Genomic DNA, 26,837 nt, shown 5'->3' on the forward strand with positions numbered 1-26,837 from the left:
CCTGCAGGCCAAAAGTAGACTTTTTCCCCCCTGTGAATTCAGGGACCTCTATAACCTCAGACTCGACCTCCCCCTCATCGGGGAGGAAATCCATTAAGGCATACAGACAATCTAACTCAGATTGTGGGGCTTCTCTGAGAACACGGAATCCCAGTGTCCCAATACTAACAGGTAGATCACCCTCAGTACGCTGCTTAATGTTTTCTTTATTGGAGAAAAACTTCTTTATGTTGATCTTGCGTATCGCCCGAAAGAAGTCAATCTCGAATGCCACTTGATCAAACCCATCCACCAAACCAAAATTGAGCCCCTTAGATAGTAAAGAAACAGTAGCTTCGTCTAACTGATAATCTGAAAGGTTAATGATTTTTAAGTCCTGTCCATTGTCCATGGCCTTGATTCCATCTACGTTTTCCAGGTCACTCCCTTCCTTTTTGTTCCCAGACTTTTTTCCCCTTCTCCTGCCCCTTCACATTTTCCACCTAAAGGGGCGGTGGTAACGTCTGGACACGGTTTATGCTGCGGTTTCTCCTTTTGCCTTCTGTCGCTGTTCCCCTTTTCCTCCGATCCGCTGGACTCGGAGTCCATAGTCCAAATGTCCGATCTGCAGCGGCGGTTTCTGTTTTTCCTCTGTGGGCGTTTATTAGAAACCCTGGCAAAGGAGAAGACTCTGTTGGTGTCAAAGTCCAGCTTGTCCCTCAGGTATTTATCTTCTTTCAGGGTTATTTGCAACAGTGTTAATTTATTTTCCAATTTTTTGGTAAATGCCAGAAACTGCTGCTCTGAGAGTCTCACTTTTAGCTTCATTTTAGCCCTCATCAGGTCATTTGTGACTAGTGAGTGCTTTTTTTCGTTTTGTGTATTCGTTCAATGCCAAAAAACGTCATTGCCACGATGTCACTATTGTGACACTCGCGCATATGAGCAATCAGTCAGGGCGACCCTTTGCCTGTTCTGATTGAATTGTCATGCTCTATGAACCGTACATTGATCGCACGAGTCGTGCAACCGATGTAGAACCGATTGCAGATACAGCGTACACAATAGACTACATTCTTCGTTCTACAACAAATGAAATCCCTACAAATTATATCCACACCTCCTACATTAATGTATTTATCTGCGCAAAGAAATTTACACCAATTGAAACTACCGCACATAGAATTACCCTTCGGTCTATCTGCGCTTAACTAGTTAGTACTGGAAGAATTGCTTTTTAAGGTGCTGCTTCCTAGCACATTATTCGGATTTCTACATTTTTTGACTGATTGCTCATATACGCAAGTGTCACAATAGCGACATTGCTTCAATTAAGTTTTTTGGCATTGAACGAATACACCATGCAACTAAGAAGACTATTCTTCAAAAAGAAGGATGTTGGATTTTGAAGACAAATGCCCAGGGCAGCCTTTGCCTCAATGACACGTTGGACATGAGCATTTTTCTATAAAGTTTTTAAGTACAGCAAGGGTTTTGTATATTTTAAGTTGTCCGCATTCCAGCTGTTTGTTTTTAATTGATCTATGTTAACACCTCCTTCCGTCACGTGACCATAGAGGTGTATTTACCTGTATCAGGTGACGGAAGAGGTGTTGTCTGAAGAAGCGCCCAGTGTTGGCGTGAAAGCTTACCTGTCTTACCGCCGTCCCTGGCATCCAGCTCGTTTATGTACAGCACCTGAATAAAGGAACTTCCTGCACCGCTACTGAGACCGGGTGTTCGTGAGTGCTCCCCCTACTTTTCCTTCTCTTATTGACTTCCACTGTTCATTTTAATCGTATTGACCCACGGAATAAAGAAAACATGTAATTTTTGCCGTAAAGTATACAGCGTGGAACAAAACCTTCCAAAATTTGCTACATTGCAGTTTTCTTTTCAGTTTTCCCACATAAATAATATTTTTTTTGGTTGTGCCGTACATTTTATGGTAAAATAAGTGATGTCATTACAAAGTAATATTGGTGATGCAAAAAACAAGCCCTCATATGGGTCTGTGGATGGAAATATAAAAGAGTTATGATTTTTAAAAGGCGAGGAGGAAAAAACGAAAATGCAAAAATAAAATTGGCCCAGTCCTTAACCTATCAAGCAATAAAATGGAGGAAAAAAGCGGAGGTAGCGCTGGGTGCGGTGTAGGTCTTTATCCGGTATAGGTGGGTACCCAGGTGGGGGTAGTGTGTTCCTTGCCGGTGATGGTAGCTTGGTATGCAGGCCAGCAGCGTGAGGATGGAGCCCAGAGGAGAGTCCGTAGAGTAATGCAGAAGTATTGGAGGAAAAAAGCTGCATTGGCGCTCCCAAGGGGCCGGGCAATAAAGACCTAAATAATAAAACATATTCAAAGAAGGTGCATGAAAACCAAATAAAACATGTAAAAAATCATTGGTATAGTCTTTTACAGGAGTATTTGGAAGTTCAAACTGAACCGCGAGAATTGTCCGTAATGGCGACCAATCAGGAAGCTGCCGGCGTGGGTACAATCAGGAGGCAGTAGGATGAGGCTGTCATCGCTGTGCAGGGTTGCTGCTGTGGGGAAATGAATGGAGATGAGCCTCTTGAAGCTGATTGTCCGCTTTCTGCGAGAGGTGAGGAGGTGGCCAATCAGGAGTGAGCCGTAATACGCTGTGTACAGTTAGGATATATTAGGGGAACTTGAGCCATATGGGGATAAGTCCAAAGAGAGTGGGCGGGATGCTGATTGTCTGTCCGAGATATTAGATGAGCCAATCAGAGGGGCGGACGTAAAAGTCCGGGTTGCAAGTCTTTGTTGCTGGTGGCGGTGGAATAAAGTTAAAAAAAGTTCAAAAAAGTCAGCCAATCGCTGTTGGAACGGTCCGGGTGGTGTCCAATCAGAATGAAGACGTGTATATCCTCTACGGGAGATTCCTAGAGGCGTCGGCGGCAAATCCATTTTGAATAATACGACCAATAGCTGCTGTGCAGGACCCGGCGGAAACCAGTCATGAAGAAGGATGTGTTGTAGTACTGTCAAGATGCCGATGTCAGACTTTATCATCGTCCGGGCGGGCTGTCATCTGAACTCGAAGTCCGGAGCACCTGTAAGGGAGTAAAGAGGTAGACGGGGAAGGGAGAGACAGGAGGTATTGGCGGCGGCTTGCTGTCAGCTTGTCCCGCATTGAGGAGGCCTCTGGTACGGCTGTGAGGAGGCATCTGGTGTGGCTGTCATCGAAGCCCGGAACACACTTGGAACTTGTCATGGAGGAGCTGTAAACCTATAGGGGAGTAAAGAGGTAGAAGGGGAGGGGAGAGACAGGTGGTTCTGGATGCGGCTTGCTGTCAGCTTGTCCCGCAGTGAGGAGGCATCTGGTGCGGATGTCATTATGTCATCGGGACGTATGTATTAAGTGATGTTTTCGATGTATTCATTCAGAACAGAGGGTGTCAAAGTTTTGAGGGTGAAGATCCAGAAGTTTTCACGTTTCCTCAGTACTGCAAATCGGTGGGCGGTGTCAGCGGAGATGTGTTCGATGGGTGTGATGGTGTGACCCCTGAAGTCGCTGCTGTGCTTTTCCGCTGCATGCCTGGAGACCCTTTGGAGTTGGTACCCCTTGGTGACATTGGATCTGTGCTTGTTAATGCGCTGATTCAGTGGCTGGATGGTTTGCCCGACGTACTGAAGACCACAGGGGCACTCAAGGAGGTAGATCACGTAGGAGGTGCTGCAGTTGATGAAACTCCTGATGGGGTAAGTGATGTTGGTGATCTTGCAGGTGAACTTGGTGCATTTGTTTGCAATGTTGTTGCAGCATTTGCAGAGGGGTTTGTTGCACTTGTATGAGCCGGTGACAGGTGGGGTGTCCAGCAGGGTAGTTTGTTTCTTTGGTGCTTTGAGTTTACTGGGGGCCAGCATATTCTTGAGAGACTTGTTCTTCCTGAAAGTGATTTTAGGTCTGGGTGGCAAAATGTCTTTGAGGAAGGGGTCCAGCAGGAGAGTTTTCCAGTGGTCAGTGATGATTTTCTTGATGTTTTTGTGTCATTGTTGTAGGTAGTGATGAAGTTGAAGGAGTGGGTATGTTCAGGTGGGTCATTGTTGGTGACCTTAGGTTTTAAACACTCTTTCTGTGAAAATTTGCTAGCCTTGAGTTTGCTCTGGTTGATGAGTAGCCTTTGGATTTGAAACGCTGGTCCAGGATTCTACTTTGGTCCACAAAATCAGTGGGTTCGGTGCAGTTTCTTCTGATTCTTTTGTATTGACCAAAGGGGGATGTTCTGAGTCCACTTCTTAAAGTGGCAGCTGTCATAGTTGAGGTAGCTGTTCCCATTCACTGACTTGAAGTACGTCTTAGTCTGGACCTGGTTGTCCTCAGTGTGGTAGACAATGACATCCAGGTGTTAAATGGAGTCCCCTGAGTGGTTAGAGGTGAATTGGATGTTCCAGGAGTTTTCATTGAGGGGCGTGAGGAAGTTGTTAAGGTTTTCCTTGGAGCTGTCCCAGATGACAAAGATGTCATCTATGCATCTTTTGTGCAGTATGCAGTGTTTGAACAGTTCATGTCTGTACAGTACTGTATCTTCAAAGTGCCCCATGAAGAGGTTAGCGAGACTGGGTGTGCCACAGCACTGGTGGTAGATGCTGCCATTGAACTGAAATGTGTTGTTCTCCTGGATGAAGAGGATGCTGTCCAAGATGAATTGGCGTTGGAGTGGTGGCATGGTGGGATCACTTTGAAAAAAGTGGGATACTGAAGCAATCCCTAGTTGGTGGTCAATGATGGTATACAGTGATGTAATATCCATAGTCAGCAGGCTGTAGTGACTTTCCCACTTAAAGGAGTAGTCCGGCGCGCACTTTTTTAATTTTATCCCGTTCGGGCTGTAAAATAAAAGAAAACACACTTTCTCTTACCTGCCAACGAGCCCCCAGGAGCTTCGGTACACTCCGGTACAGGTGTTCGGTCCTCGGGCTGTATTCTTCTTACTTCCTGTTAGCCCGGAACGTCACACGGAGCTTCAGCCTATCACTGGCCGAGACAGGACATCGCTGTGACCGGTGATAGGCTGAAGCTCCGTGTGACCTGCCGGGATAACAGGAAGTAAGAAGAATACAGCCCGGGGACCGAACACCTGTACCGGAGTGTACCGGAGCTCCGGGGGCTCGTTGGCAGGTAAGAGAAAGTGTGTTTTCTTTTATTTTGCAGCCCGGGGGGGATAAAATGAAAAAAGTGCGTGCCGGACTACTCCTTTAACCTCGAGGATGGAGCTGATGAAGTCTGTGGTGTCCCTGGTGTAAGAGGGTAGCGCTTGGACGTATGGCTGTAGGATGATGTCCACGTACTGTGACATATTTGATGTCAAGGAGTTGATGCCGGCGATGATAGGTCTTCCGGGTGGGTTCTTTTGATCTTTGTGGACTTTTGGCAGGTAGTAGAACAGAGGGGTGTCTGGTTCTGTGATGTTAATATAGTTGTACTCCTGCTTTGTGATGATGCCCTCTGTCAGACCATTGTTGAGTAATTTGCTGAGTTCTTTCTGTTGGTCAGTGGTTTTGAACTTTATTCCACCGCCATCAGCGACAAAGACTTGCAACCCGGACTTATACGTCCCCCCCCACCCTCTTAATGGCTCGTCTAATATCTCGGACAGCCAATCAGCATCCCGCCCACTCTCTTTGGACTTATCCCCATACGGCTCATGTTCCCCTAATACATCGTAACTGTACTCAGCCAATCAGCTTCAAGAGGCTTGTCTCCATTCATTTCCCCACAGCGGCAACCCTGCACAGCGATGACAGCCTCCTCCTACTGCCTTCTGATTGGTCCCACTCCAGCAGCTTCCTGATTGGTCGCCACTACGGACAATTCTCGTGGTTCAGTTTGAACTTCCAAATACTCCTGCAAAAGACTATAATTATGATTTTTTACATTTTTTACATGTTTTATGTGGTTTTCATGCCCCTTCTTTGAATATGTTTTATTATTTAGGTCTTTAATGCCCGACCCCTACCTGGCCCCGGCATCTACCCCACATGATGTCACCAGCTCAACTGGTCTTGGCGCCATTTACTCATGTATTTAAACACATATATCTGTTACCTTGCCATACAGCAACCACCTGCAATTGAAAAAGGGAGCTGTGACTCCCGAAACGCGTCTTGCTTTATATTTATTTATTATTTTCTTTGATTTCTTATGCTGTAAGAATAAATTATTTTGCATCAATACCCACGACTTGGGTTACTTCCTTGGGAGCGCCAACGCACCTTTTTTCCTCCAATACTTCTGCATTAACCTGTTAAGGACCCATGACATACCGGTATGTCATGAGTCCGCTCCTGTACTATAACGTGGGGCCACGGCGTGGCTAATAGAGCGCAGCACTGATCGCCGTGCCGCGCGCTATTAACCCTTTATACGTTGTGTTCAAAGTTGATCGCCGCGTCTAAAGTGAAACTAAAACTTTGCCGATTAGCTCAGGTAGCTGTTCGGGATTGCCACGGCGAAATCATGGCATCCCGAACAGCTTACAGGACTGCCGGAGGGTCCCTACCTGCCTCTTTGCTGTCCGATCACTGAATGACTGCTCAGTGCCTGAGATCCAGACATGAGCAGTCAAGCAGCAGAATCATCGATCAATGGTTTCCTATGAGAAACCATTGAACGATGTAAAAGATCAGTGTGTGCAGTGTTATAGCCCCCTATAGGAGCTACAACTCTGCAAAAAAAGCGCAAAAAAAAGTGAATAAAGATCATTTAACCCCTTCCCTAATAAAAGTTTGAATCACCCACTTTTTCCCATTTAATAAAAAAAAACTGTGTAAATAAAAATAAACATATGTGGTATCGCCGTGCGGAAATTTCCAAATTATAAAAATATGTCATTAATTAAACCGAATGGTCAATGGCGTATGCGCAAAAAAATTCCAAAGTCCAAAATAGTGTATTTTTGGTCACTTTTTATATCATGAAAAAATGAATAAAAAATTCAAAAAGTTCGATCAATACAAAAATGGTACTGCTAAACACTTCAGATCACAAAAAATGAGCCCTCACACCACCCCATACGCGGAAAAATAAAAATGTTATAGAGGTCAGAAGATGACAATTTTAAACGTATAAATTTTCCTGCATGTAGTTATGATTTTTTCCAGAAGTACGACAAAATCAAACCTTCATAAGTAGGGTATCATTTTAATCGTATGGACCTACAGAATAAAGAGAAGGTGTCATTTTTACCGAAAAAATGTACTGTGTAGAAACGCAAGCCCCCAAAATTTACAAAATGGCGTATTTTTTTTGTTTGTTTTTTTGTCTCACAATTATTTTTATTTCCATTTTGCCGTAGATTTTTGGGTAACATGACTGATGTCATTACAAAGTTAGCCATCATATGGATTTTTAGGTCCAAAATTGAAAGAGTTATGATTTCTTAAAGGTAAGGAGGAAAAACGAAAATGCAAAAACAGAAAAACCCCGGGTCCTTAAGGGGTTAAGGCCAAAATGGGCCTGGTCCTTAAGGGGTTAAACACAGGGGAGAAAGGCCCCCATTCTCCTTATAACTTATCTATTAACTTGGTGCTATGCTATTTATGCAACAGCACATCAGCATTTGTTATATAGTGCTACTGCTAACATTCTGTTACAGAAATTCCCTGTATAGCCACATTCTACTGTATAGCCAGATGGACCTGCTAAAAGTACCACAGAGAAGAAGGACTATGAACAGTGGCTGTGAGACTCCAAGTCTAAAGGCAAACATCTTAATAATATAGCATTTAGAGAAACCTTGTTGTTTGGCACTGCTGCTAATCCACAACCCAGGATAGAAGTGACAATATATAGATAGGAAGCTGCAAACTTTCTGGGTGAAGTATATACTGTAGTGGTGCTCTGACTCCATATTAGGCAACAAATGAAACAAGGCTTGTTTGCTGTACACACCCTCTCTGTCCTCCCCTGAAGATGTATGTATGAGTATTTATAAATAAAGAAGATACTACCAAGACGTGGTGAGTGCCAACTTTCTATTTTCCTATTGAAAATGTCTGAACAACTACAGGAGCCACTGAACAGAGTGGGCTGTAGGAACTCTTGCGGTAGAAGGACCACAGAGTACTCAGTGGCGGGTTGCCCTGGGACCTACTCTACAGCTACACCTCCTGCACATAGTGAGTGTGCTTCTAGATCAAATAGATTCTAGTTGCATTATGTTGCTACAATTTTTTTATACTCCATTCCCTTCATCCAGCATATTATCTCCCCTCCCCCAGTCTTCACCTCCCTCTCAGCTTTTTCCCATACACCCTATATTTCTCTCTGACTTTCATCTGCATCCCTCACACTTTCTGTCATTGGTCCCTCTTATTCATCTCCCCCTTTATGTCCAGTCCATACCTCACTCTTCTCCCCTTTGCCCCTTTCCCACCTATCTGCCCATTCAGCTTTCTCTTTCTCCCTTTCCCTCACCTTTTTGCCCTCTCATTCTGTTCTATTTGCAAATTTTCTAATTTATACCCTTCCATATTCTCTCATTCTCTTCTCTTATTTGCTAATTTTCTCATTTATATCTTTCTTCTAACCATCCAGCTTTCCCTCTCTTCCCCAGCTGCACTACTCTGCCCTGGCAATCCCCTGTTTGTTCATACAGCATCATCCCGATACACACAGATTCCCTCCTCCTACACATGAGCGCACGACATTACACTGGGTGCGTTCAAACTGCGGAATCTCCGCTCACTGAATTCAGCGAGTGGAGATTCCGTCTGGCAGCCGCCAGCGAAAATACTTTGGCGCTAGGGCCGCGGGGCACTGAGCCATCACCATTGATGGCTGAGCAGTGCTCGCGGAATCCGCACAAAGAACGAATATGTTCTTTATTTGCGCAGAACAATTTAAACGGTGGAATTGTCTGGTGCTGAAATTCTGCAGTGTGAACAGGTCTCACAGAGACACATTCACGCTAATGTTAATTTCACACCGCGGAACTGTGCTGGGTTGATAATTGACACAGCACACTACTATAGATGACTTGTGGATCTATACACATGCAATGGGTTTACAGCAGCAGGATCACAGTAAGAATCACAGCATTTGTTGTTGCTGCTAATAAGAGTAGATAATATAGTATAAACTAGTATTTACACAAGGACAGCTGCCTTGTGCTTTATGTGTGGTGAAAGATCAAAGGGAAGCCTTGATTTACCTTTAAAACACATTGTAGATCATCTTTTGCAGGTAGACTCTCTGATCTTGAAGGCCCATAGCCCAGTATTTCGCAGTCTCTTTCTCCTGCACATAGCACAAGCAATATCCAATATCTTTTTTTTATTAAAACAAAGCTATTTTTGTATATTTGTATAACAGTGAAAGCTAAATACAATACAAGAAGTCATAATACAGTACAGACACTTATTGGCCAAAACTTTAAAGCCGTTTTTCTGAAGTTATTTTTGGTTAATAAAGGGATTTATAAATATGTTAGGAGGGATCACATTTTCTATCAAATAGAGGGAAGTTGTTTTAACCCCTTAAGAACCAAGCCCATTTTCACCTTAAGGACCAGAGCGTTTTTTGCACATCTGACCACTGTCACTTTAAACATTAATAACTCTGGGATGCTTTTACTTTTCCTTCTGATTCCGAGATAGTCTTTTCGTGACATATTGTAGTTTATGGTAGTGTAAAATTTTTGTCGATACTTGCGTCATTTCTTGGAGAAAAATTCAAAAATATTATGAAAAAATTGAAAATGTAGCATTTTTCTAAATTTGAAGCTCTCTGCTTGTAAGGAAAATAGACATTCCAAATTAATTATATATTGATTCAGATAAACAATATGTCTACTTTATCTTGACATCATAAAGTTGACATGTTTTTACTTTTGGAAGACATCAAAGGGCTTCAAAGTCCAGCAGCAATGTTCAAATTTTTCATGACATTTTCAAAATCTGAATTTTTCAGGGACCAGTTCAGTTTTGACAAGGATTTGAAGGGCCTTCACATTAGAAATGCCCCATAAATTACCCCATTATAGAAATTGAACCACTCAAAGTATTCAAAATTACATTCAGAAAGTTTTTTTAACCCTTAAGTTGTGTCACAGGAATAGCAGCAAAGTGAAGGAGAAAATTCAAAATCTTCATTTTTTACACTCACATGTTCTTGTAGACCCAGTTTTTTAATTTTTACAAGGGGTAATAGGAGAAAAAGCCCCACAAAATTTTTAACCCAATTTCTCTCCAGTAAGGAAATACCTCGTATGTGTATCTGAAGTGTTCAGTGGGCGCAGTAGAGGGCTCAGAAGGGAAGGAGCGACAATGGGATTTTGCAGAGTGAATTTTCTGAAGTGGTTTTTGGTGGGCATGTCGCATTTAGGAAGCCCATATTGTGCCAGAATATCAAAAAATAAAAAATAAATAAACACAAGGCATACCATTTTGGAAACTAGACCCCTCAAGGCACGTAAAAAGGGTTCCAGTGAGCCTTAACACCCCACAGGTGTTTGACGACTTTTCGTTAAAGTCAGATGTGTAAATGAAAAATTTGTTTTTTTCACAAAAGTGCAGTTTTTTCCCCCCAAATTTGAAATTTTTACAAAGGGTAATGAGGGAAAATGCCCTTCAAAAATTGTAATCCTATCTATTCTGAGTATGGAAATACCCCATGTTAGGACGTAAAATGCTCTGCGGGCGAACTACAATGCTCAAAGAAAAGGAGTCACATTTGGCTTTTGCAAAGCAAATTTTGCTGAAATAGTTTTTGGTGGGCATTTAGGAAGCCCCTATGGTTACAGAATAGCAAAAAAATAAAATAAAAAACCATGGCCTACTATTTTGGAAACTGCAACCCTTAAGGAATGTAACAAGGGGCGCAGTGAAACTTAATACCCCACAGGTGTTTGACGACTTTTTGTTAGATTCGGATGTGTAAATGAAAAAAAAATAACATTTTTCATTAGAAAATGTTTTTCCCCAAATTTTACATTTTTACAAGGGGTAATAGGAGAAAATGACCCCCAAAATTTGTAACCCCATTCTTCTGAGTATGGAAATATCCCATGTGTGGATGTCAAGTGCTCTGCTGGCGCACTACAATGCTCAGAAGAGGAGGAGCCCCATTGAGGTTTTGGAGAGAGAATTCGTCAGGGGCCATGTGCATTTACAAAGCCCCCCATGGTGCCAAACCAGTGGACACCCCCAACATATGACCCCTCACAGAATTTAATAAGGGGTGCAGTGAGCATTTTTAAAAGCATTAAAAAAATTTAATTTTTCATTATCACGGACCACTGTTCCAAAAATCTGTCAGACACCTGTGGGGCGTAAATGCTGACTGCATCCCTTATTACATTACGTGAGGGGTGTAGTTTCCAAAATGGGGTCACATGTGGGGGGTCCATTGTTCTGGCACAATGGGGGCTTTAATTCAATTTAATTCACGTGGCCTTCAATTCAGTTTTGGCAAATTTTCTCTCCAAAAACCCAATGGCGCTCCTCTTCTGAGCATTGTAGTTAACCCGCAGAGCACTTTACATCCACATATGGGGCATGTTCTTACTCAGAAGAAATGGGGATTCAAGTTTTTGGGGGCATTTTCCTATTTTTCCTAGGGAAAATGAAAAATTTAGAGTAACACCAGCATTTTAGTGAAATTTTATTTTTATTTTTTTAATTTTCCCATCCAACTTTAATGAAAATTCGTCAAACACCTGTGTGGTGTTATGGCTCACTATACCCCTTGCTACCTTGCGCGAGGGGTGTATTTTAAAAAAGGGGGTCACATGCTAGAACCACTGTAAAATCAGCCACCCCTGTGCAAATCACCAATTTAGGCCTCAAATGTACATGGTGCGCTCTCACTCCTGAGCCTTGTTGTGCGCCCGCAGAGCATTTTATGCCCATATATGGGGTATTTCCAACTCTTGTGAAAATAAAAAGTATGGGGCAACACCAGCATGTTAGTGTACTTTTTTTTTTTACACTAACAGGCTTGTGTAGACCCCAACTTTTCCTTTTCATAAGGTGTAAAAGGAGAAAAAGCCCCCAAACTTTGTAGTGCAATTGTTCCCGAGTATGGAAATACCCCATATGTGGCCCCAAACTTTTTCCTTGAAATACGACAGGACTCCGAAGTGAGAGAGCGCCATATGCATTTGAGGACTAAATTAGGGATTGCATAGGGGTTGACATAGGGGTATTCTACGCCAGTGATTCCAAAACAGGGTGCCTCCAGCTGTTGCTAAACTCCCAGCATGCCTGGACAGTCCGTGGCTGTCCAAAAATGATGGGAGTTGTTGTTTCGCAACAGCTGGAGGCTCCGTTTTGGAAACACTGCCGTATGATATGTTTTCATTTTTATTGGGGGACAGTGTAAGGGGGTGTATAAGTAGTGTTTTTCTCTTTATTATGTGTTAGTGTAGTGTTTTTAGTGTACATTCACATGAGCGGGGGTTTACAGTGAGTTTCCCTCTAGAAGTTTGCGCTGCGGCGGAAAATTTGCTGCAGCTCAAACTTGAAGCAGGAAACTTACTGTAAACACACCCGTGTGTATGTAACTTCACATGGGGGGGGGGGCAAACCTCCAGCTGTTGTAAAACTACAACTCCAAACATGCACTGACAGACCGTGCATGCTGGGAGTTGTACTTTTGCAACAGCTGGAGGCGCACTGGTTGGAAAACCTTCTGTTAGGTTCTGTTACCTAACTCAGTATTTTCCAATCAGTGTGCCTCCAGCTGTTGCAAAACTACAACTCCCAGCATGTACTGATTGTCAAAGGGCATGCTGGGAGATGTAGTTATGCAACAGCTGGAGGTATGCAACTACAACTCCCCGCATGTTGAGACAGCTGTTTGCTGTTTGGGCATGCTGGGAGTTGTAGTTTTGCAGGATCTGAAGGGCCACAGTTTAAAGACCACTGAACAGTGATCTCCAAACTGTGGCCCTCCAGATGTTGCAAAACTACAAATCCCAGCATGCCCAGACAGCAAACTGCTGTGTGGGCATACTGGGAGTTGTAGTTTTGCAAGATCTGGAGGACTACAGTTTAGAGACCACTGTATAATGGTCTCAAACTGTAGCCCTCCAGATGTTTCTAGGCAAGTCACCGGCTTCCATAGTCTGCACCAGGGAGCCAGCTGCGTGTCATCGCCGCCCGCTGCCCGCTCATCGACGGTTCCCCTGCTCTGCCTGGACAACAGTGGGTGGGCAGAGCAGGGGAACCGTGCCTTAACCCCGCCCCCAATCTGCTATTGGTCGGCCGCTTCTGACCGACCAATAGCAGGGATAGGAGTGGTGTCAACCCTCCCACCTAACTCCTATCCCTTCAGGGGGACTGGGGGTGTCTTGGACACCCCCAATCCCTCTTATTTTCTGGGTCACCGGAGACCCGTATGACCCGGAATCACCGCAAATCGCCGGTGTGAATTCACTGGCGATTTGCGGCAATCGCCAACATGGGGGGGGGTCAGGACCCCCCTGGGCATTGGCATGGAATGCCTGCTGATAGATATCAGCAGTCCTCCCAGTCCGGTCCCCACCGAAATGGGGACCGAAATTCCCATGGGCGTACAGGTATCTTTTTACTTTTTTGCTTACTCTTTTCCTTACTCCTACGTGGGCCTAAGCAATGTTTGCGCCTTTTGTGGGTACGCATAAAGTAGCAAAAAAAGCCTTACATTAAGCCTCACCTAAGCAACTTGCAGTTTTTAAGTTATGAAGCGCATATGTCGCATGCAGGAATAAAAAAGTTGCGAACGCCCCTTCAAAATGTTGGCCAGACCTGGCTTACAAAGCTGCCTTTGGAGGGCATTTTTTAAAAGTCTCACAAAAAGTCAAAAGAGAAGAAAGGAAGAAACATATAAAATGGTGTTCTGAAGTGATTAATTGTTTTTGCTTATGGGCGCCAAATTTAGCAACCCTCCTTGATATTATGATAAATATTTTGCACATTAGCAAAACCAAAGCAAACAAAAAAAATGACTTCAAAACTCACTTCTAAAGACAACAATGATAAATGCCACCCAAGTAGAGCATGGCAATATCATGCATGCAAATGTTGCTCTTAGGTTGCATGTATACTATGTTTTGGGCATACGACTGCTGGATCCGGCCTGGAAATGTAAAAAACGGCCACTGCTGTATCCCCGCCGGGCCCGCTCCGCATCCCAATCATTTAAATGAGCCGACCTGAGTCAGATTGTGACTCCGGTCGGCTCATCTTTGCACCGTATCCGGTTTTGTTGCTGGACTGAAACCCGTGGTATGCCACGGGTTTTCAGTCTGGCAATAAAACTGATATGATGCAAAAATGAGCCGACCGGTGTCACAATCTGACTCAGGTCGGCTCATTTAAAAGAATGGGATGCAGAGTGGGTCCAGCAGGGATACAGCAGCTACCGGTTTTTCAATTTCCCTGCCGGCAGCCGTATGCCCAAAACATAGTGTGAATGCAACCTAAGAGCAGCATTTGCATGCATGATATTGCCATGTTCTTATTTGGGGATCCTGTAGCCGTATGCCCAAATTGAAGTGTGAACCCAGCCTAATACAGATTGAAATTCAGGACACCAGTTCTGAAACCCAACACCAAACCACAAAAAAACAAAAAATGCCATGTGCCTCCATGCAAATTCAGTACTACACACAGGTACCTATGGCCTATGGCCTATATGGTAATTATTTTTTATTTCAAATAAAAGATGTAGTTGAGAATATTTAGTAATTTACCACAGATCACCCCATTTTTTGTGACTTTACATAGGACTGCAGGTAAGTATGCTTTACTACAATTAAATGCAGGATGCAAACTCATGGACTTAGATGAACTTGTCATAAGAAAGAAAAATCATATAGAGCATGACTTCAGAAGGCCACCATATAATGATATCACCCAGGAGCCTATTTTCTTCAATTTCAGTATTTTATTTGTGCTCTAGATAGAAATACTCCATCAACTTCTGCGCTTGGCATCTGATTTGCGCCTGCATGTCGATTTGCATGGTTGCACCTGCTCTTATCCACTCTCTTGAGGAACGGTAACCATTGTGGAATAGTGGGGAAGGGATGTTAGTTCTACTACACTACACCTGTCAGTCTTGCAAGAATAATATATCTCCCATAACAGTACTAAGATATATAAAATGTCATTTTTTTTTTCAGACATCATTGCCGCTCAATGAGAAATGGACTACAAGATTTTCCATTGTAAGGAGAGCGTTCTTGTTCAGTCGGCATAATACGAAAATCAATGTAACTCTTGAAACTCTGCAAACTTGAAAGGGGTCTCTACTATACATCTATGACAAATCCTAAGAGTAAATACTATATTAAGGAAAAGTGACATAATGAAGAGTGTCATCACTAGTGATGAGCGGCATATGCCATATTCGAATTCGTGATATTTTGCGAATATGAGGACGAATATTCGTGATGTTTTTTTTCCATTGCGAAATTTCGCCATTTCGAAATTTTGTTATTGCGAAATTTCGCTCGTCTGCGCATGCACGCTATGACATCATGCGAGAACGGAGATCATTTCCTGGATCTTTGCCAGTTGCTTTTCGCATCACGATTTTCTGCTGCCCTGCGAAGCGAAGATGGTGGGGAGTAACTTTTCACCAAGTGAGGAAAAACTGCTGATTTGTATAAGTAATTTCACCACTGTTATTTAATTATATTTAACTGCATTTTAGACTAGTTTAAAAGTTATGATATAAGATCAGATAGCAGTGTTTCCCAAACAGTGTGTCTCCAGCTGTTGCAAAACTTCAACTCCCAGCATGCACTGACAGACCATGCCTGCTGGGAGTTGTAGTTTTGCAACAGCTGTAGGCAGCTCAAACTCTCAGCGGGAAACTACTGTGAACCCCGCCCGTGTGACTGTACCCTAAAAACACTACGTTACACTACACTAACACAAAATAAAAAGTAAAAAACACTACATATACACATACCCTTACACAGCCCCCCTCCCCTCCCCAATAAAAATGAAAAATGTCTGGTACGGCACTGTTTCCTAAATGGAGCCTCCAGCTGTTGCAAAACAACTCCCCAGTATTACCGGACAGCCATTGACTGTCCAGGCATGCTGGGAGTTTAGCAACAGCTGGAGGCACCCTGTTTGGGAATCCCTAGCGTACAATACCCCTATGTCCACCCCTATGCAATTCCCTAATTTAGTCCTCAAATGCGCATGGCACTCTCACTTTGGAGCACTGTGTTATCTGTGGTATTACATAGGACTGCAGGTCACATCTACTACATTATCTGTACTCAGAGAGTTATCACGGTGTTATCTGTAGTGTTACATAGGACTGCAGGTCACATCTACTACATTATCTGTACTCAGAGAGTTATCACTGTGTTATCTGTGGTGTTACATAGGACTGCAGGTAATATCAACTACATTATCTGTACTCAGAGAGTTATCACTGTGTTATCTGTGGTGTTACATAGGACTGCAGGTCACATCTATACATTATATGTACTCAGAGAGTTATCACTGTGTTATCTGTGGTGTTACATAGGACTGCAGGTCACATCTATACATTATCTGTACTCAGAAGAGAGTTATCACTGTGTTATCTGTGGTGTTACATAGGACTGCAGGTCACATCTATACATTATCTGTACTCAGAAGAGAGTTAGCACTGTGTTATCTGTGGTGTTACATAGGACTGCAGGTAACATCAACTACATTATCTGTACTCAGAGAGTTATCACTGTGTTATCTGTGGTGTTACATAGGACTGCAGGTCACATCTACTACATTATCTGAATTCAGAGAGTTATCACTGTGTTATCTGTGGTGTTACATAGGACTGCAGGTCACATCCACTACATTATCTGTACTCAGAGAGTTATCACTGTGTTATCTGTGGTGTTACATAGGACTGCAGGTCACATCTACTACATTATCTGTACTCAGAGAGTTATCACTGTGTTATCAGTTGTGCTTCTTCTGTTTTTAAATAAACAATTGGGTTCTCTTCTGCTTTAAAAAAAGCAATTGGTTGTCACAGGATACAAAGCACAAAAGGACGCAAGCAAAAGCACAGAAACACTCTCCTCTCTAAACCACCATGTGAATCTGCAAAGGAGTGCTGGTGGGGAGTGATGTTATATACTGGTCATGCCAGCAAGTTTCTATTGGTTGCTAGGGATGTTGCTAAGCTCTGACAACTGTGCTTGCAGAACTCTCATTGGCTCACAGGCATAAGTAGGGCGGAATTTCCACGAATATTCGCATGCATAAACCTTTCGCCTCACAGTCTCATCCCTGGGTCTTTAATGATACAAGCATTGCATTTATCAGGCGAAGGAGATCCCTACAATGTGCTCAGTTTTTAAAACAGTTTGAAAAAAAGACGAATATTCGTAATAGCGAATTTTTTGTGCGAAATTCGTAATATTTGCTGTGAATATTCGAAATGCGAATATTCGTGAGCAACACTAGTCATCACTCAAGTATCACACTACACCGGTAAAGAGTTTTATGAGAAAGAAATATCTTTCCACAGCACCAAAGTGTGGCAAAAAATAGATTTATTCCATAAAGGGTGTAATTACAAACAGCACTATGAAAACAGGAAAAAAACGAGGAGCGGACACACCTGTCACTTCTAACCCAAATTGCAGATACACATTGTCGGTGCACTTACTTCACCGAGGGGAGCTAGGTCCGTATTGCTCCCCTCGTGCCGGTTCACTTGTAAGTCCACCTGGACAGCAAAGACAGTCGGTATTTCTTCTGTACTTCTCTTCGACTCTGAAGGCTCATATAGACTGCAAACACTTCTTAAAGGTACAGCATTTATTTTAACAATAAAAAAAACTATAAAACTGGATACATCCAACGCGTTGCGGAGTTGCCTCCTTCCTCAGGGAATGACTGGTGGTAATCCTATCCTGCTTTTTATATCCCGCCCTACTCCCTTCCCCCGGAACTAATTACAAAGAGCAAATTCCACACTTCTTATACTTAAAATTCTAAAATATATAATAAAAAAAAAATAACACAATAAATCATACACGCTCCAACATCTCATTAAAACCTTTTGGAGATAATGTATGTAGTGTGTTTGTCTTTGGAAGTGAACTGCAGCCGCTCCCCAGTGTATTTTTTTCCCAATTGATTTCATTACAAACAGCAGCAATGTTTCAGTCAGCTCTACCTGACCTTTCTGAAGCTGTATACAATCAGTGCAAACAACACACACATGTATATATATATATATATATATATATATATATATATATATATATATATAAGGGTATCAATTAAATAATACCATAAAGTGCAAAATAGTCATTAATCAATAAAGTGCATAATATACAGTACAAAAAAAAATCCACATAGCATTGCAACAAAGTGAAAATACATACAAAGTTAAAGGGGTTTTCAAGGGAAAAACTTTTTTTTTTATATCAACTGGCTACAGAAAGTTAAACAGATTTGTAAATTACATCTATTAAAAAAATCTTAATTCTTCCAATAATTATCAGCTGCTGAAGTTGAGTTGTTCTTTTCTGTCTGGCAACAGTGCTCTCTGCTGACATCTCTGCTTGTCTCGTGAACTGCACAGAGTAGAAGAGGTTTGCTATGGTGATTTGCTTCTACTCTAGATAGTTCCCGAGACAGGTGTTATCAGAGGGCACTTAGACAGAAAAGATCGAGTCAACTTCAGCAGCTCATAAGTACTGAAAGGATTAAGATTTAACTTTCTGGAGTGAGTTGATATATAAAAAAAAAAAGTTTTTTCCTGAATAACCCCTTTAATATACATCAAATGCAACAAAATCCACATACAATACAAGTATACCTATAAGATAAATGCATACTTGCATTTAATTACATCCATGTATCACATGTGTAAATATTAAAAAGGGGTTAAAAAGGTGGGGGGAGCCCACACTCACTGGATATCGTGTACAGAATCGCCATTACAATATTAAGCGTGCACGTCTAGTCCAGAGGGCAGTGTGTAGGAGCAAAGGAGCATGACCAATAAAATTACGGCATTCCGGTAACCATAGTGACGCACATCACCAACTGGCGCATGCGCACATCCCAATGAGTCACCATTCACCATCTTAGGTATGGGATTAGTAAAACAGCGCATCAACAGTGGTAGAATCAAGTCTGTCATGTGCATAATCTCACGGATTTAATAACTAATATGAGGAATAATGCACTTAGCCAAAAGTAATACCCTCTCGGTCCAATAACCATCCAAATTCAACCATACCAGTACAACAAGGGACCCCCTGAAACAAAAAAGGCAAAATACGAAAATGAAAAAAAAACTGAATAAAAAAATATTATAAAACTATGAAAATAAAAGTAAGAAAAATAAAAAATAATAAAAATAATAATAATAATACAAAGTAAAAAATGAAGAGATATCCCCATATAAGCCACGCCCCTACTCACTCCCACACAAATGTCATGAACAAAAATGTACAAAAATCATAATATGTATTCACAATAATTCTAATAAAGTCATCAGATGAGTGTTTCTCATTTTCCACCTAAAAACAAAAAATATATTTTTGGTGGTAACACTAAAAGTATAACAATACCAAGCACAAATAAATCCAGTTCAAGTTAATAAGTGAGGATTCTTTTCTGTGTGTCCCATAGCAGCAACATGACTGGACATTCCTTTTTACAAATTGTGTACCCAGGGCTGCCATCAGAAATTTCGGGGCCCCTCACACAGCTCAATGCCTGTACACCCCCTCTTATCCTCCCACCCCCCATAACCCCCTGCCAAACCTCTCCTCATTATTGCTATAACTCCCCCCCCCCTGCACCTCTCCTCATCACTACTATAACCAGGGGGGGTTATAGGGGGAGATGAGGAGAGGTGAGGGGGACATCTCTCGTCATCACCCCCATAACCCCCTGCACCTCTCATCACCCCCATAACCCCCTGCACCTCTCATCACCCCCATAACCCCCTGCACCTCTCATCACCCCCATAACCCCCTGCCCCTCTCATCACCCCCATAACCCCCTGCACCTCTCATCACCCCCATAACCCCCTGCACCTCTCATCACCCCCATAACCCCCCTGCACCTCTCATCACCACCACCCCACGGCACCTCTCATCACCCCCATAACACCCCCTGCACCTCTTATCACCCCCATAACACCCCCCTGCACCTCTTATCACCTACATAAGACCCCCCCCTGCACCTCTTATCACCCCCTGCACTTCTTATCACCCCCTGCACTTCTTATCACCCCCCCTGCACCTCTCATCACCCCCATAAGACCCCCCCTGAACCTCTTATCACCCCCATAACACCCCCCCCCCCTCCCTGCACCTCTCATTACCCCAACCCCCCCCCCCCCCCCCACACACACACACACCCCTCTCATCACCATTGTAGTCCCCTAACACCCCCCCTCCCCCCGGGCCCCCCGTGCCAGTTTACTTACCCTGCTTGGGATCGTTGCAGCGGCGTGAGGCCTGTCACTGCACGGGGAGGATGCTCTAGAGGCCGCGTGGGGAGGTAAGCAGGGACAGGTAAGGTGATTGAAGTAGACGTGTGTGCCTGCGCAGGGCACAAGACGTCTCTACTCCCATCAGCCCCTGACCTGTCCGGCCCTGCTACAATTCTTAAGGGGCCCGTGCCCCCCCCCCAATAAACGTAATTTTATTGAAATGTGCGGGCCCCCCGGACTATGAGGCCCCTGTCACTCACTGATAGGCCAATTAATTAAAAAATAAAAAAAGTCCTGGGACGTCCGGGCCTCCCTGAAGCTCCGGGCCCCATACAGGTGTATGGGTTGTACCCCCCTGATGGCGGCCCTGTGTGTACCTGTGTTGATTTATATGTGTCTTCAGATCCCATGTGGTCTCCCCAACATAAAGGAGACCACTAAACCTTCCAAAATTAGCTAAATTACAGTTTTCTTTTTTATTTCCCCACACAAATAGTATTTTTTTGGTTGTGCCATACATTTTATGGTAAAGTGAGTGATGGCATTACAACGGACAACTTTTTGCGCAAAAAACAAGCCCTCATTCTAGTCTGTGGATCAAAATATAAAAGAGTTATGATGTTTTGAAGGCGAGGAGGGAAAAATGAAAACGTAAAAAAAAAATTGTCTGAGTCCTTAAAGGGATACTCTGGTGAAAACGCTTTTTCTTTTAAATCAACTGGCTCCGGAAAGTTAAACAGATTTTTACATTATTTCTATTAAAAAATCTTAATCCTTCCTGTACTTATTAGCTGCTGAATACTACAGATGAACTTCTTTTCTTTTTGGAATGCTGTCTGATGACATCACGAGCACAGTGCTCTGTGCTGACGTTATTATAATAATAATAAGTCTTTATTTATTTTTTGTTGTCCTTAGTGGGATTTGAACCCAAGGCCCCACCTTTGCAAGGCAGCAGTGCTAACCACTGAGCCACCATGCTGCCCTTAGCATACATCTGCTATGCACGGTTGCTAAAATGGACAGAGATGTCAGCAGAGAGCACTGTGGTCGTGATGCCATCAGTGTTCCAAAAAGAAAGGAATTTCCTCTGTAGTATTCAGCAGCTTATAAGTACTGGAATGATTAAGATTTTTTAGTAGAAGTAATTTACAAATATGTTTAACTTTCTGGCACCAGTTGATTTAAAAGAAAAAAGGTTTTCACCGGAGTACCTCTTTAAGGCCCAAATGGGCTGAGTCCTTAAGGGGTTAAGTTGGAGAACTTGCACAATCGGTGGCTGACTTTTTTGCCCCACCGTGTGTGTGTGTGTGTATATATATATATATATATATATATATATATATATATATATATATATTTATGTTGTAGTATTATTAATCTTTCGAGATGAATGAATATTTTTATTGTTACTATTTACTATTTTAGGTGAACTATGTGTAATACATCTATGCATGAAGGTTTGTGTATTTTTTGTAGAGGCATCAGTATAATATACAGCAAATTCATTTTTAAGGACTCACACAGTGTTTGTTTAACTAGCCATTTATATAATCTAAGATATCATTTGTTTTTACTTAAAAAAAAAAGACCGGGCTGACAGCTTTTGAACACGAAATACATAATACATAAGTGATTTAATGCAGCAAGTACAATAGATGAGTCTGACAAACCTTTCTACAAAGCTCTTGTTTATTTATTTGCGCTTTAAATCTATGACAGGTCCAGGACATTGTGTTTCTCACACATTGTGACTGGTATATTTATTAAGTCTTCAATTATAGTTGAAACCCGATTTATTTTACATACATTATTAATGGCAGGTTTAGCCATAACTTTGTTTTAAATCTTCTGATTTGCTTGAAGGCTCATATATTGCAGGAGGTCAGTCGCTTCCAAAGACTTTCTGCTTCTAGAATGAATTTATTCTTTCTTCAAACAATCACTTTTGGAATCAACAATTGGTCATCTCCCTGTTATCTTAAAGAAGAAGCTAAAATTAGAAAAAAGTTGAAACTAAAATAGTGTTCACCAATGCCGAGCCATAGTTTTATGGAAACCAATGCTAGAACTGTTTTAATGGTTTTTGATGAGACCAAAGATAAGGTAATGTGGAGCTCACAATAGAAAACATGAGGTTAACTGAAATGCTCTCACCCTCAAAGAGAGACAAATCTAGGAATATCTAGAAATAATTATGTAATCAGTCCTCGGTGTGTAGCTCAATCCAAAACTAAATATATGACGGGTAGATGGATCATATCATGAAACTAGCTAAACAAATGGAACAACAACCTACAGGTGTGGAAGACCACACAATAAAATTGTGAATATACCCCAATTAGAAGTAACTTATGACAAGTATGATCATGTATAAAAGTGATTTTATTGAAATATATACAGTGGTCCCTCAACATACGATGGTAATTCGTTCCAAACGACCCATCGTTTGTCGAATCCATCGTATGTTGAGGGATCCGTGCAATGTAAAGTATAGGAAGTTATACTTACCTGTCCCCGCCGCTCCGCACCAGGTCCTCACCGCTCCCGCTGCTGTTCCAGGGGCTCCCGATGCTGTCCCGCTGCTCCGGTGTCTTCTTCGCAATCCTCCGGTGTCTTGCGCATCTTCTGCAGGGTCCGGGCCTCGCTTTCTGGTGACGTTATTACGCTGCTGTGCCGGCGCAGCGTGCGTAGTGACGTAATAACGACGCCGGAAAGCAAGGCCCGGACCCTGGAGAAGATGCGCAAGACACCGGAGGATCGCGAAGTGGACCCGGAGCATCGGGAATAGGTAAGTGAACCTGCTGGGGCACATTACACTGCTATCCGACAGCAGCTTAAGCATTTTGCGCTGTCGGATAGCAGTTAATGCGATGGCCCCGAAATATAAAAGCATCGTATGTCGACGCTGACATCGACAAGCGATGGCCTCTGAGAGGCCATCGTATGTCGATTTTATCATATGTCGGGGCCATCGTAGGTCTGGGGGTTACTGTAGTTTAAAAAATACATATATGTATATCTGAAATCACAGAATCAATTCATGAAGGGTAGTATAAAAATAAAGGATATATATACATAAAAGAATAAAATATAGGGTGGATACTGGGGTGAGAAAGCCTGTATGCCAATAGAATGGGTGAAGAGATAAAAAAAAGTTACTTGGGAAGTCACAGTGCTGATAGTGAGCTGTAATTAATGGCTATAAATAAATTAATGATTATAAATAAATTAATATCTATAGGGGTTGCATGCACAAGGTAAGGGAAAAAGGGGGGAAAAGGGCATCGTGCAGGATATGCGCAACAAATTGTGCAAAACTTGTGGAATTAAATACCACGCAATGGCCAGTGAGGACAAACAAATATGTGTGATAAAATTATTAGTTAATAACCAAAGCAGAAAAAAACAAATAAAGCACAGCACTCAAGTGAGTTAAAACAAGTGCAACAATTACCGTGCAGGTGAAGTGGGCAAGGACATGAACATGCAACCCAAAAAGAGAGAATGCTGCCTGGGTCACCCAGTATGGTGCTAACAATGAGCAATAACAACCAACAGGCAGATAGCAGCAATAATATGGATAGCAGCAGATAAATAGCAGCAAATTTGAGTAGTGACTAGCAGCAAAGAATGATATACAAAGAAAGACCGTTTGGTATAGGCTGGCACAGGACTCACCCCAGTCCACTTATGCAGCTCCGACGCGTTTCGCCAGAAGCGGCTTTGTCAAGGAGTGAGGTGGACTGGGATAGCCTCGCTATAAGTAGTATATGTGTGCCAATAGGGAGTGAGGAACACACCTGTTAGGAGACGCTAGGTCATGTAGACCGGAAGTTGCGTCAGGTCACGTGAGCGGGTCAGCTCATGTAAATGAAACCGGGATCTCGCGAGAGGAGGGCCTTATAAGCCGTCCTCGCCTAGAGTACACTACTGCGCATGTGTGCTGGCTCAACTTCCATACAGGGAGCCGGAAACACGCAAGAGTGGAGCTTTTGGCGCAGGCCACACCAACATGGCCGTGTGCCGTGGTATTGCGCATGTGCGCCGGATCCGGTCACTAGAGGCAAAAATGCCTGTGGCCTCACTAAAATGGCTGAGTGCCGACAGTGAAATGAGGAAATAAAATGAAGTGATGGGGAATAATTAATAAATAATAATTGATGGGGGGAATGGTAGGATCTAGATTGGATCGATCATATGGGATATATGTAATAAAGGAAATGTGTGAGGATGTGTGTGCGTGGGAATGAAGAACATTGAGCGAAATAGTGGAAGGGCAGGCAGAAAGTGAAGGAGGGGAGAAGAAGGGGAGGTATGGATAGGAAATATATAATGTGAAGAACCTGGTGTGCAGATGTGTGATGGGGATTTGTAACTATGCTATTCCCCTTTTTATTGTTTGTAATTTTCTCCTTTTTTTCATCCAATTGTCTCCTATCTATGTAGGGTCTACAATACATCTTGCTCCTCATCTCATCAACATGGCGGAAGACCCCTTTCCCCTCCCCCTCTTCCTGTTCCCCCCCCCCCCCTTTTTTTCCCTATGTTCCCCATCCCTATGTACCACTCTACATATTTTTAATGTATTGATTGCTATTGTTGTTAATAGTGTTGTCTAATTAATTATCTGTTCATGTATGCATGTTCACACATTATTGATTTGCTGCTCCTGTAATTTTTTTTTAAATTATGTCTAAAGCTATGTTGGGGGCCCCCCACCTTATCATGCATGTTTATTTATTTATAACCTATATGTTATTCATAACTACTAATATTTGGTTATTATATTATTATTTCTTGATGCATAGTCTCACTTATCACGCCCCTCTTTATTGATTCTACACCCCCTCACTTGATAATATCAATGTATTAATTGTCTCCTATATCTTTCACATTTCATTTATCTAATTTATCACTCCCACCCACTCACCCTCTCAGCATCATACCCCATCACACATCCGCACACCAGGTTCTTCACATTATATATTTCCTATCCATACCTCCCCTTCTTCTCCCCTCCTTCACTTTCTGCCTGCCCTTCCACTATTTCGCTCAATGTTCTTCATTCCCACGCACACACATCCTCACACATTTCCTTTATTACATATATCCCATATGATCGATCCAATCTAGATCCTACCATTCCCCCCATCAATTATTATTTATTAATTATTCCCCATCACTTCATTTTATTTCTTCATTTCACTGTCGGCACTCAGCCATTTTAGTGAGGCCACAGGCATTTTTGCCTCTAGTGACCGGATCCGGCGCACATGCGCACTACCACGGCACACGGTCATGTTGGTGTGGCCTGCGCCAATAGCTCCACTCTTGTGTGTTTCCGGCTCCCTGTATGGGAGTTGAGCCGGCACACATGTGCAGTAGTGTACTCTAGACGAGGACGGCTTATACGGCCCTCCTCTCGCGAGATCCCGGTTTCATTTACATGAGCTGACCCGCTCATGTGACCTGACGCAACTTCCGGTCTACATGACCTAGTGTCTCCTAACAGGTGTGTTACTCACTCCCTATTGGCACACATATACTACTTATAGCGAGGCTATCCCAGTCCACCTCACTCCTTGACAAAGCCGCTTCTGGCGAAACGCGTCGGAGCTGCATAGGTGGACTGGGGTGAGTCCTGTGCCAGCCTATACCAAACGGTCTTTCTTTGTATATCATTCTTTACTGCTAGTCACTACTCAAATTTGCTGCTATTTATCTGCTGCTATCCATATTATTGCTGCTATCTGCCTGTTGGTTGTTATTGCTCATTGTTAGCACCATACTGGGTGACCCAGGCAGCATTCTCTCTTTTTGGGTTGCATGTTCATGTCCTTGCCCACTTCACCTGCACGGTAATTGTTGCACTTGTTTTAACTCACTTGAGTGCTGTGCTTTATTTGTTTTTTTCTGCTTTGGTTATTAACTAATAATTTTATCACACATATTTGTTTGTCCTCACTGGCCATTGCGTGGTATTTAATTCCACAAGTTTTGCACAATTTGTTGCGCATATCCTGCACGATGCCCTTTTCCCCCCTTTTTCCCTTACCTTGTGAATGCAACCCCTATAGATATTAATTTATTTATAATCATTAATTTATTTATAACCATTAATTACAGCTCACTATCAGCACTGTGACTTCCCAAGTAACTTTTTTATCTCTTCACCCATTCTATTGGCATACAGGCTTTCTCACCCCAGTATCCACCCTATATTTTATTCTTTTATGTATATATATCCTTTATTTTTATACTACCCTTCATGAATTGATTCTGTGATTTCAGATATACATATATGTATTTTTTAAACTATATATTTCAATAAAATCACTTTTATACATGATCATACTTGTCATAAGTTACTTCTAACTGGGGTATATTCACAATTTTATTGTGTGGTCTTCCACACCTGTAGGTTGTTGT

At 42.5% G+C, this 26,837-nt stretch overlaps 1 long non-coding RNA gene across 3 annotated transcripts in view; it reads right to left on the reverse strand.

The window, feature by feature from the left end:
* Positions 1-22,098: 22,098 nt before the first annotated feature.
* LOC130358052 (uncharacterized) overlaps positions 22,099-26,837 on the reverse strand; it is a 132,376-nt gene continuing 127,637 nt past the window's right edge. For 2 of the 3 annotated variants that reach the window (XR_008889383.1, XR_008889384.1), the window contains one exon: positions 22,099-22,385. This is a non-coding gene — a long non-coding RNA (uncharacterized LOC130358052). The remainder of the gene's footprint in view (positions 22,386-26,837) is intronic. The other variant, XR_008889385.1, reaches the window with a different exon arrangement.

The sequence above is a fragment of the Hyla sarda genome, chromosome 2, assembly GCF_029499605.1.
Source record: "Hyla sarda isolate aHylSar1 chromosome 2, aHylSar1.hap1, whole genome shotgun sequence".
NCBI classification, from domain to species: domain Eukaryota; kingdom Metazoa; phylum Chordata; class Amphibia; order Anura; family Hylidae; genus Hyla; species Hyla sarda.